Raw genomic sequence first — 12,511 nt, 5'->3', positions numbered from 1 at the left:
CGATGGATTACCACCACAAAAACCCTTTATTATAAATCCACATATCGCGACGTCAATCGTATTACCTATACTCATATCGTCTACCATTATGGTAGTGCAACATTACAGGCGCTATGTACATAATTCTAACCATATAGTCTCCGAAATCGGTATTCACTTGACGTGACTGACTTGCTAGACATTTAAATACGGCATTCGGCTTTACGCTTTTCGTTTCGACATTCATAACAGCACAAGACTGGACCGTATCGACTGTTAAACTGGAATTTCAAATTTTCCGCTTTCGAAACGATACCTCCACGCCTTATCAGAAATCGTTATCACCTGCTACGACTTTTGAGTATTGACCAGCGAGTACAGTAAAGATTTTAATAATTCCAACGACTCTGTCTCCACCATCGATACCCACTTTTCACCGACCAAGGGGGTCTGGGGGTATGTTACTATGGCATGTGTACAGGATTTTATAGTGTACTCATTTGGTGGGCAATGACAATAACAATTATTCTTAATTTATTCTCTGCCAAAACACATCAGACATTGCAATGTATTCGTATTCGTCTGTCATTTTGTTTTTATTGGTACTTTTTAACATTTATCCTTTAATTTGTATTGTGACGGTGTGGCTGATTAATTGACTAATTATGGTATTGAGATATTGTATATATGATACAGCATTAAACCTTACAGTTTTGAACGTTTCATGCGAGGCCCACTAAAAGGTCTACATTTGATTACCAACTCCCTAACGAATCGATAGATGCTCGAACACGGTTTTCAAATATTGTCGCTTTCGATGGATTACCACCTCACCGGTGGGCCTCATCAAAAACCCATTATCATTAATCCACATATCGCGACGTCAATCGTATTACCTACTCATATCGTCTACCAGTATGGTAGGACGTAGTGCGACGTTACAGGCGCTATGTACATAATTCTAACGATATACTCTCCGAAATCGGTATTCACTTGACGTGACTGACTTGCTAGACATTTAAATACGGCTTTCGGCTTTACGCTTTTCGTTTCGACATTCATAACAGCACAAGACTGGACCGTATCGACTATTAAACTGGGATTTCAAATTTACCGCTTTCGAAACGATACCTCCACGCCTCATCATAAATCGTTATCACCTGCTACGACTTTTGATTATCGACTGGCGAGTACAGCAATGATTTTAATAATTCCAACGACTCTACGTCCACCATCGGTACCCACTTTTCACCGACCAAGGGGGTCTGGGGGTCTCCCCCAGCTAGCACGGACCGCACGGAGGGCTATTCTCTTATTCTCTTATATAATAAAACGTGAATCCCTATATATATCGCTCTAAGCCACCCATGGAAGAATTCCGTTTTTCTTCTACGGATTCCCTAAGACCGGCCAATCGCGTTACTTGAGTTACTTCCTCGCCGGGCGGCCGTTTATCATTTATTTTTCTATATACTATTCATCGTTACCTATCAATAAACATCGAATCCGTACGTTCGTTCGTTCGTACCGTTTTTCGAAAAAAAATCAACGTTTTTACCTCGTTTTTACTCGATTTTTCTACTTTTACGCCCTTTTCTGTCGCCTTTTTTTACGTTTAAACTGTTAAAAGTGTAGTGCGTTTCTTTTAAAATCGGTTTTCACTTGAAATCGCTCCGAACGCTTCGCCTTTCCGTTCCGTTTCCGACGCGGCCGACGTTCGTTTTTATCGGTTTTTTCGTTTTTTTTCCGATCTTTTTCGTCTTTAATAGCGCCAACTGCTCTTTTTTTCGCGTAGTATACTTATTTTCGAACCCGTAGACGTGCGGTTCTCGCACCGATTCGGTCCGTACGCTTCGAAATCGCGTTTACAAACGACTCGGATTTGATGTATTGTACTGATAATAATAAATATTATACTGTTTTTGTTTGATTCAATAAATATTGTTCTAAATACGTTTAATTCTGTCTTTTGTCTGTTCGAAATCCTTATTTTAAGCTCATGTCGACGGTGTTCGAGTGTTCCTACTTTTAAAAATTACAAAAACGGCTACTCGGTTAGTAGCCAAATATTTAACACAGCACATAAAAGGTGCGACTACATGTGATATAATAATATGTAATATGTATTATTGATTGTGTGATTATTTACACTTTTGTTCGTCGACGGCTCAAAGAACGTAATCATATGATGCTACGGATAAGGTGTTTAATATTAATTGCTGTCGATAGGTGAGATAAGTGTAATGAGTAGTCTACGACGGTGGTTAATCGACAACGGTAGTATCTGTGTATATGTAATCTCTTTAGGGTTTTTATGTTTAAATTGATTAAATAACTACTTGGTTATACCATGAAAAGAATATTTTGGTGGTAATGTTAATAATGTAGTTCATTGACTGTGTTATAAAAGTGAGTATGTACTGCTACAGATGCATTATTAAATATCATTACTTATAGGTAATGTAGTTTTTATTCATTTGTGGTAATTAAATAGTTACTAAATTCCACCAGTAGTAGAATATTTTTTGGTAATAATATGGACAGTTTTATTTATTAACGGCTGTATGTATGTCATTCATGGTACGGATAAAATATTAAATATTATTGTTGATAAATAATGTAGGTTCTATGAGTAGTCTATATTTTTGCACATTTGTGATAATCAACTACCTACCCAAATTTACCAGAAAAAGCATATTTTGGTAATTATATTAACGCTTTGGTTAGGTTCTATTATTGTCAGTGTGTTATTAAATATTACTGTTTATAGGTAAGTTAGCTACTGTGAAAAACCTATTGTTTTTAAATATTTGATAGATTTAAATAACACTTTAGTTCATTGACGGTGTTAGTTATGAAAGTCTATATGTACTGAAACGGATACAGTATTAAATTATGCTTTTGATGGGTAAGGTAGATTCTGTAAGTAGGTTATCTATATTGGTTAGGTTAATTATTTAACCAAGCCCACAAATGTACATCAATGTAATATAATAGTATAGTCACAAAACATAGTGTTGACAACATGAAATGGTATTTTTATTAAATAGTATACATACATGCATATGTTAAACTTCCTTATTTTGACAAATCGTGTAAAAATCATTAGAATTAGAATAAATTAATAAGCAAATTTAGTTAAGCCAACTTCAATAGTTTGATAATAAAATTATTCAAACATAGACTATCAAAATAAATAAAAAATAATATACTGATACACTACACTACATTTAGAAATAACGACTAATTGTAAATTATTTAACATTTACCTAGAACTTAATTATTTAGCTGTGTATATATATTTTTAAAATATACACAATGATTTTGTAAAGATTGCAATATATGTTTTTATTTTATTTTATACCTAACAAAAAAGAAATTGCTGTGTATTCACATGACTTCTTGATTAATTTTGTTAATTACAATATGCAATAAAATAATGGTAGGTTTACTAAATGTTATGACTAAGCAGTGAATAGAAACATAACTTAGTACAATATGAATAGAATCATAGATGGACAAATAGTATAAACATATCGATTAAAAACAAACATACCAACTATATTATAAGGTTAAATGACACATAATTCACACGTTTAAACGTTTTTAGTATTAATATTTTAATCACAGCTACATAAAAACGGTTTAAATGCTGAAGTTTTTCCATTAGCCAGTACCTTGGTAGTAGGTCCCAGTAGGTTAGGCGTTAGGCATTTATTTTATTTATTGATATTGATTAAAGTGTTTTTGAAAAACTGTGGTCTCTGGATATCGCTTAGTACCGTTAATCACTCCGCATCTATTATATCTACGTGTACATCATATTATTAATTAATTATTATTAATAATAAAATTGTTAGTTGTAGGACTAGCAAAGTTATTGCGGTGGCTCATTTAAATAACATAGCCACCTGAGATCTTTTGCATTTTTTTCGAATTTTATTTTATTATTTTTTGTTATATTATTACTTAGTTCTTTTTTTAGTGAAGGTTGCTCCACCATCACTGAACACCAATTAGAGCTATATGCCTAGATGTATTTGGATATCCCACAACGACGATAAATGATAATTGATAGGTACCTAACCATTTACAATCTTTTACCGTCTTCCATAATAAACCGTTTTCAAGAAAAAAAAACCATTTAATTAAGCTATGTGTGTGTATACTGTATAGTATACAAAATAGTATATAGTAGTATATAATATAAAATAAGCCATTGGTTACACTAAATAAATTCCAATTCCTTAAAACATACAATATGTTGTCTTCAGTATTATTCAATAACCTATAGGCTACACAACTACCAGCAGTAATTTGTTCGAACTTATGATGACATATATAATTGTAATATAAGTTAGGTTCGATTATATAGGTATATAAAAAAAATTTACTATATAGGAACACCTTGAAGAAAAACACATATATAAAAGGAATATCTTTTATATTACTCATTTCATCAATGCAAATGTAACAGAAACACAATAAAAAAAATTATCATGGTATTAATACTTATTACTAATTTGTGACTAAACCATACTCTGTTAATCATAAGAATTTCTTCACGGCATGCACACCATTTTATTTGTGATATTCATTAATTTCTTAATTCACTTAATACTTTATTATTATTCATCGTGAATTTCTAACTGATGTCACACACATGCATATATATATAAATTCAAATTGATTAAATAACTAATTTTTGTTATCTTAAAATATAGTATGTTTCATACACAAATTATTATAATTTCAAAAGCACATACCTAATATGGTCAATGTTTGTAACTGATTTTCAATTTCATTGTATATATGTCTAATGTTATGATTAATTTCTATGTATTGCTGTCAATGCACAAATTGGTTAATTAATTAGAATCATTATTTATTTTTTTAAATATAACTAATGAGTATAAGAATTGCAACGTTAAGTACAGCGTTTAATGTATGTATTTTAATATTGTTCAAAATGTCTATCAAATCATCAATGATCATATTTATCATTATTATTATTTTTATTATTATTATTCTATTAGGTAGTTCTCTGCAACATAACAATGTTAGTATATGTTACTATTATACGACCTGTACTTAAAACTTCACACATTGTACTGCATGATATTTACTATTTAGAATGTAACCGTTTTATTTTTTTACAACACCTATGCCCAGTTAAAGGGATGTAGACATGTAGTTTTAGAGCAGTAATCGTAGATCATCTCATTGATGTGTAATAGACTTTGAATGAAAAGTTTGAGACTTTAAAACAACCATATCTGAGATGTGTTGTTGGTCAAATGCACAATGGGGACATACTTATTTTGAAAAGTATTTACAATATAATATATGTTTGAATACTCTGCAATAAAAGTTGTAATTGAGTGCCTAATATGAATACAAATACTTAAAAAAAAAAGTATTTATATATACTTTTAATCTTCAGCTACTTTCATTTTTTTTACACTACATTTTTCACGTTATATATCAACAGAATCAATTTTCGTGTTATTGTACGTTACATTTATAGAGCCTTTACGCCGTATAATTTGGTGTAATTATCAAAGTTACGCATTTGGTTTTTTTTGTTGTCGAATTATCAGAATTAGAATTTTAATTCATAGAAAAAATATTAAAATTAAATAAAGAATTTTTTTTATGCGATTATATTATATAAAACTAAAACGAATAACAAGTATTCGAAAATTTGAGAAAGCCTTCAAATTAACTTTGTTCAAGTACTTTTCAAAAAGTATATGATGTACTGTCATTATAATATATATCTATTGTCTTAAAGTAGCTAAAAATTAATACCTTTATTTCACATTGTGGTGCGGGTAGGTACTACCACAACTATTAAACTATTTAAAAGACAAAAAAAAAAAATAATAATTTGGTACACGGACTACGTACCCATACAATGTTTCATTTATAAAGTAGAAAGGTACACAAAAGTTCAATATTTTACTGCTATACATATTTATTTAAAATTGGATAGTTAATAATTCAGTGTTTTTCGTGTAAATAATTTCTGCTGATCATTGTCAGACATGCTATATTTTTGTCACCACAATGACTTTAGAATGGGTCTTGCTTCAGCCCTAAAAGCTGCAATTTGTTATGGTTGCGCAATGTCTCGTCCCTAGGGCAGGGCGAGTGGAGTCTGGGTACTCACCACAGCAGTGGCTTAATTAGGAATTTGGTTGGGGAGGAGTAGTATTATATGGTTTTAGCAAAATCTGTTAGCCTCATAAAGTAACCTACCACATCAAATATAAAATGTTAATAGTAAAGTAAAAGATTGGGGGGAGTATTTATCACCCTTAATTATGCAACACAGTTAGACAGGCTGCACTATTATAGAAACAAAAAAATTAAGTTTATGGAGAAAATAAAGTTCATAAAGCTAAATATGTTGCTTTAGTTGTTACTTTTTATTTGTATAAACTGTAAAATACCTACAAAACATACCTACCTAAGACTGATATGTTATCTTTTTAATAATAATAACATTTAAAAAAAATATAATTCTAAATGTTATCTATAAATTTGGTATGAAGTCATTTCTAGACTTAAAATAAAACTACAATGTTTACTATGATAAAATGGAAAAATATTCATATGTTCATAATAATAATATAATATAATATCTATTATAGTAATTTATTGACCCACCTCAGTGCTTTAAATGACAAGCATATGGCCGTACCCATAATTACTGTTGTCACCCATCTAGATGCATCAAATGACTCAAATGTGACCATCTCACAGCGGACTGCATTAAAGACCAATCACTCCCGGCTAAGTGTGCTCTGTGCTATAGTAATCACATAGATTCTTATATAGAATGTATACTTAGCAAGAAATTAATCCAAGCAAAAGACAAAAACTAAAAATATCAGAACTTCAGAGTCAGGAAGCTCGTGCTAGTCATCATGGCAACAATACCAAAGTGGGTCTAATTTGTGCCAATATATTTATTTACATTTCTGACCAAAATACAAACTTTATTAAGATCTCTACTCTCCCTTTTTACTAAATTATAATTTATCAGTGATAAACAAACTCACAACGGCAACGCATTCTCCATAATTTTTTCACAACCAATTACATTCAACGTATTTATGAAATCCACATAACCTTATTTGTATAATAACCTTATTACTAACTACTATTATATTCTTTGTTTTTTCTCTTCTTCTGTGTATTCAATATTGTTATGATTTAATATATTGCTGTTAATTTAACTATGATGTATAGTCGATCTGTAATAGTTGTTATATGAAAGGCTAATAATAATAATAACAATAAAAAAAATATTAATTTCTTAAATGTAATTTATGATATTATATATTCAATATTACAATTAAAATCTTTTTATTTTTTCTTTGCAACAAACCGTATGGAATTAGCTAGTTCTATGAGTAGTCTATATTTTTGCACATTTGTGATAATCAACTACCTACCCAAATTTACCAGAAAAAGCATATTTTGGTAATTATATTAACGCTTTGGTTAGGTTCTATTATTGTCAGTGTGTTATTAAATATTACTGTTTATAGGTAAGTTAGCTACTGTGAAAAACCTATTGTTTTTAAATATTTGATAGATTTAAATAACACTTTAGTTCATTGACGGTGTTAGTTATGAAAGTCTATATGTACTGAAACGGATACAGTATTAAATTATGCTTTTGATGGGTAAGGTAGATTCTGTAAGTAGGTTATCTATATTGGTTAGGTTAATTATTTAACCAAGCCCACAAATGTACATCAATGTAATATAATAGTATAGTCACAAAACATAGTGTTGACAACATGAAATGGTATTTTTATTAAATAGTATACATACATGCATATGTTAAACTTCCTTATTTTGACAAATCGTGTAAAAATCATTAGAATTAGAATAAATTAATAAGCAAATTTAGTTAAGCCAACTTCAATAGTTTGATAATAAAATTATTCAAACATAGACTATCAAAATAAATAAAAAATAATATACTGATACACTACACTACATTTAGAAGTAACGACTAATTGTAAATTATTTAACATTTACCTAGAACTTAATTATTTAGCTGTGTATATATATTTTTAAAATATACACAATGATTTTGTAAAGATTGCAATATATGTTTTTATTTTATTTTATACCTAACAAAAAAGAAATTGCTGTGTATTCACATGACTTCTTGATTAATTTTGTTAATTACAATATGCAATAAAATAATGGTAGGTTTACTAAATGTTATGACTAAGCAGTGAATAGAAACATAACTTAGTACAATATGAATAGAATCATAGATGGACAAATAGTATAAACATATCGATTAAAAACAAACATACCAACTATATTATAAGGTTAAATGACACATAATTCACACGTTTAAACGTTTTTAGTATTAATATTTTAATCACAGCTACATAAAAACGGTTTAAATGCTGAAGTTTTTCCATTAGCCAGTACCTTGGTAGTATGTCCCAGTAGGTTAGGCGTTAGGCATTTATTTTATTTATTGATATTGATTAAAGTGTATTTGAAAAACTGTGGTCTCTGGATATCGCTTAGTACCGTTAATCACTCCGCATCTATTATATCTACGTGTACATCATATTATTAATTAATTATTATTAATAATAAAATTGTTAGTTGTAGGACTAGCAAAGTTATTGCGGTGGCTCATTTAAATAACATAGCCACCTGAGATCTTTTGCATTTTTTTCGAATTTTATTTTATTATTTTTTGTTATATTATTACTTAGTTATTTTTTTAGTGAAGGTTGCTCCACCATCACTGAACACCAATTAGAGCTATATGCCTAAATGTATTTGGATATCCCACAACGACGATAAATGATAATTGATAGGTACCTAACCATTTACAATCTTTTACCGTCTTCCATAATAAACCGTTTTCAAGAAAAAAAAACCATTCAATTAAGCTATGTGTGTGTATACTGTATAGTATACAAAATAGTATATAGTAGTATATAATATAAAATAAGCCATTGGTTACACTAAATAAATTCCAATTCCTTAAAACATACAATATGTTGTCTTCAGTATTATTCAATAACCTATAGGCTACACAACTACCAGCAGTAATTTGTTCGAACTTATGATGACATATATAATTGTAATATAAGTTAGGTTCGAGTATATAGGTATATAAAAAAAATTTACTATATAGGAACACCTTGAAGAAAAACACATATATAAAAGGAATATCTTTTATATTACTCATTTCATCAATGCAAATGTAACAGAAACACAATAAAAAAAATTATCATGGTATTAATACTTATTACTAATTTGTGACTAAACCATACTCTGTTAATCATAAGAATTTCTTCACGGCATGCACACCATTTTATTTGTGATATTCATTAATTTCTTAATTCACTTAATACTTTATTATTATTCATCGTGAATTTCTAACTGATGTCACACACATGCATATATATATAAATTCAAATTGATTAAATAACTAATTTTTGTTATCTTAAAATATAGTATGTTTCATACACAAATTATTATAATTTCAAAAGCACATACCTAATATGGTCAATGTTTGTAACTGATTTTCAATTTCATTGTATATATGTCTAATGTTATGATTAATTTCTATGTATTGCTGTCAATGCACAAATTGGTTAATTAATTAGAATCATTATTTATTTTTTTAAATATAACTAATGAGTATAAGAATTGCAACGTTAAGTACAGCGTTTAATGTATGTATTTTAATATTGTTCAAAATGTCTATCAAATCATCAATGATCATATTTATCATTATTATTATTTTTATTATTATTATTCTATTAGGTAGTTCTCTGCAACATAACAATGTTAGTATATGTTACTATTATACGACCTGTACTTAAAACTTCACACATTGTACTGCATGATATTTACTATTTAGAATGTAACCGTTTTATTTTTTTACAACACCTATGCCCAGTTAAAGGGATGTAGACATGTAGTTTTAGAGCAGTAATCGTAGATCATCTCATTGATGTGTAATAGACTTTGAATGAAAAGTTTGAGACTTTAAAACAACCATATCTGAGATGTGTTGTTGGTCAAATGCACAATGGGGACATACTTATTTTGAAAAGTATTTACAATATAATATATGTTTGAATACTCTGCAATAAAAGTTGTAATTGAGTGCCTAATATGAATACAAATACTTAAAAAAAAAAGTATTTATATATACTTTTAATCTTCAGCTACTTTCATTTTTTTTACACTACATTTTTCACGTTATATATCAACAGAATCAATTTTCGTGTTATTGTACGTTACATTTATAGAGCCTTTACGCCGTATAATTTGGTGTAATTATCAAAGTTACGCATTTGGTTTTTTTTGTTGTCGAATTATCAGAATTAGAATTTTAATTCATAGAAAAAATATTAAAATTAAATAAAGAATTTTTTTTATGCGATTATATTATATAAAACTAAAACGAATAACAAGTATTCGAAAATTTGAGAAAGCCTTCAAATTAACTTTGTTCAAGTACTTTTCAAAAAGTATATGATGTACTGTCATTATAACATATATCTATTGTCTTAAAGTAGCTAAAAATTAATACCTTTATTTCACATTGTGGTGCGGGTAGGTACTACCACAACTATTAAACTATTTAAAAGACAAAAAAAAAAAATAATAATTTGGTACACGGACTACGTACCCATACAATGTTTCATTTATAAAGTAGAAAGGTACACAAAAGTTCAATATTTTACTGCTATACATATTTATTTAAAATTGGATAGTTAATAATTCAGTGTTTTTCGTGTAAATAATTTCTGCTGATCATTGTCAGACATGCTATATTTTTGTCACCACAATGACTTTAGAATGGGTCTTGCTTCAGCCCTAAAAGCTGCAATTTGTTATGGTTGCGCAATGTCTCGTCCCTAGGGCAGGGCGAGTGGAGTCTGGGTACTCACCACAGCAGTGGCTTAATTAGGAATTTGGTTGGGGAGGAGTAGTATTATATGGTTTTAGCAAAATCTGTTAGCCTCATAAAGTAACCTACCACATCAAATATAAAATGTTAATAGTAAAGTAAAAGATTGGGGGGAGTATTTATCACCCTTAATTATGCAACACAGTTAGACAGGCTGCACTATTATAGAAACAAAAAAATTAAGTTTATGGAGAAAATAAAGTTCATAAAGCTAAATATGTTGCTTTAGTTGTTACTTTTTATTTGTATAAACTGTAAAATACCTACAAAACATACCTACCTAAGACTGATATGTTATCTTTTTAATAATAATAACATTTAAAAAAAATATAATTCTAAATGTTATCTATAAATTTGGTATGAAGTCATTTCTAGACTTAAAATAAAACTACAATGTTTACTATGATAAAATGGAAAAATATTCATATGTTCATAATAATAATATAATATAATATCTATTATAGTAATTTATTGACCCACCTCAGTGCTTTAAATGACAAGCATATGGCCGTACCCATAATTACTGTTGTCACCCATCTAGATGCATCAAATGACTCAAATGTGACCATCTCACAGCGGACTGCATTAAAGACCAATCACTCCCGGCTAAGTGTGCTCTGTGCTATAGTAATCACATAGATTCTTATATAGAATGTATACTTAGCAAGAAATTAATCCAAGCAAAAGACAAAAACTAAAAATATCAGAACTTCAGAGTCAGGAAGCTCGTGCTAGTCATCATGGCAACAATACCAAAGTGGGTCTAATTTGTGCCAATATATTTATTTACATTTCTGACCAAAATACAAACTTTATTAAGATCTCTACTCTCCCTTTTTACTAAATTATAATTTATCAGTGATAAACAAACTCACAACGGCAACGCATTCTCCATAATTTTTTCACAACCAATTACATTCAACGTATTTATGAAATCCACATAACCTTATTTGTATAATAACCTTATTACTAACTACTATTATATTCTTTGTTTTTTCTCTTCTTCTGTGTATTCAATATTGTTATGATTTAATATATTGCTGTTAATTTAACTATGATGTATAGTCGATCTGTAATAGTTGTTATATGAAAGGCTAATAATAATAATAACAATAAAAAAAATATTAATTTCTTAAATGTAATTTATGATATTATATATTCAATATTACAATTAAAATCTTTTTATTTTTTCTTTGCAACAAACCGTATGGAATTAGCTAGTTCTATGAGTAGTCTATATTTTTGCACATTTGTGATAATCAACTACCTACCCAAATTTACCAGAAAAAGCATATTTTGGTAATTATATTAACGCTTTGGTTAGGTTCTATTATTGTCAGTGTGTTATTAAATATTACTGTTTATAGGTAAGTTAGCTACTGTGAAAAACCTATTGTTTTTAAATATTTGATAGATTTAAATAACACTTTAGTTCATTGACGGTGTTAGTTATGAAAGTCTATATGTACTGAAACGGATACAGTATTAAATTATGCTTTTGATGGGTAAGGTAGATTCTGTAAGTAGGTTATCTATATTGGATAGGTTAAT

This window comes from Diuraphis noxia, unplaced genomic scaffold (genome assembly GCF_037042655.1).
Source record: "Diuraphis noxia isolate RWA-SAM2 unplaced genomic scaffold, SU_Dnox_SAM2 contig0001, whole genome shotgun sequence".
NCBI lineage: Eukaryota > Metazoa > Arthropoda > Insecta > Hemiptera > Aphididae > Diuraphis > Diuraphis noxia.
The sequence above is the reverse complement of the archived record's forward strand: the minus strand, read 5'-3'. Positions refer to the sequence as shown.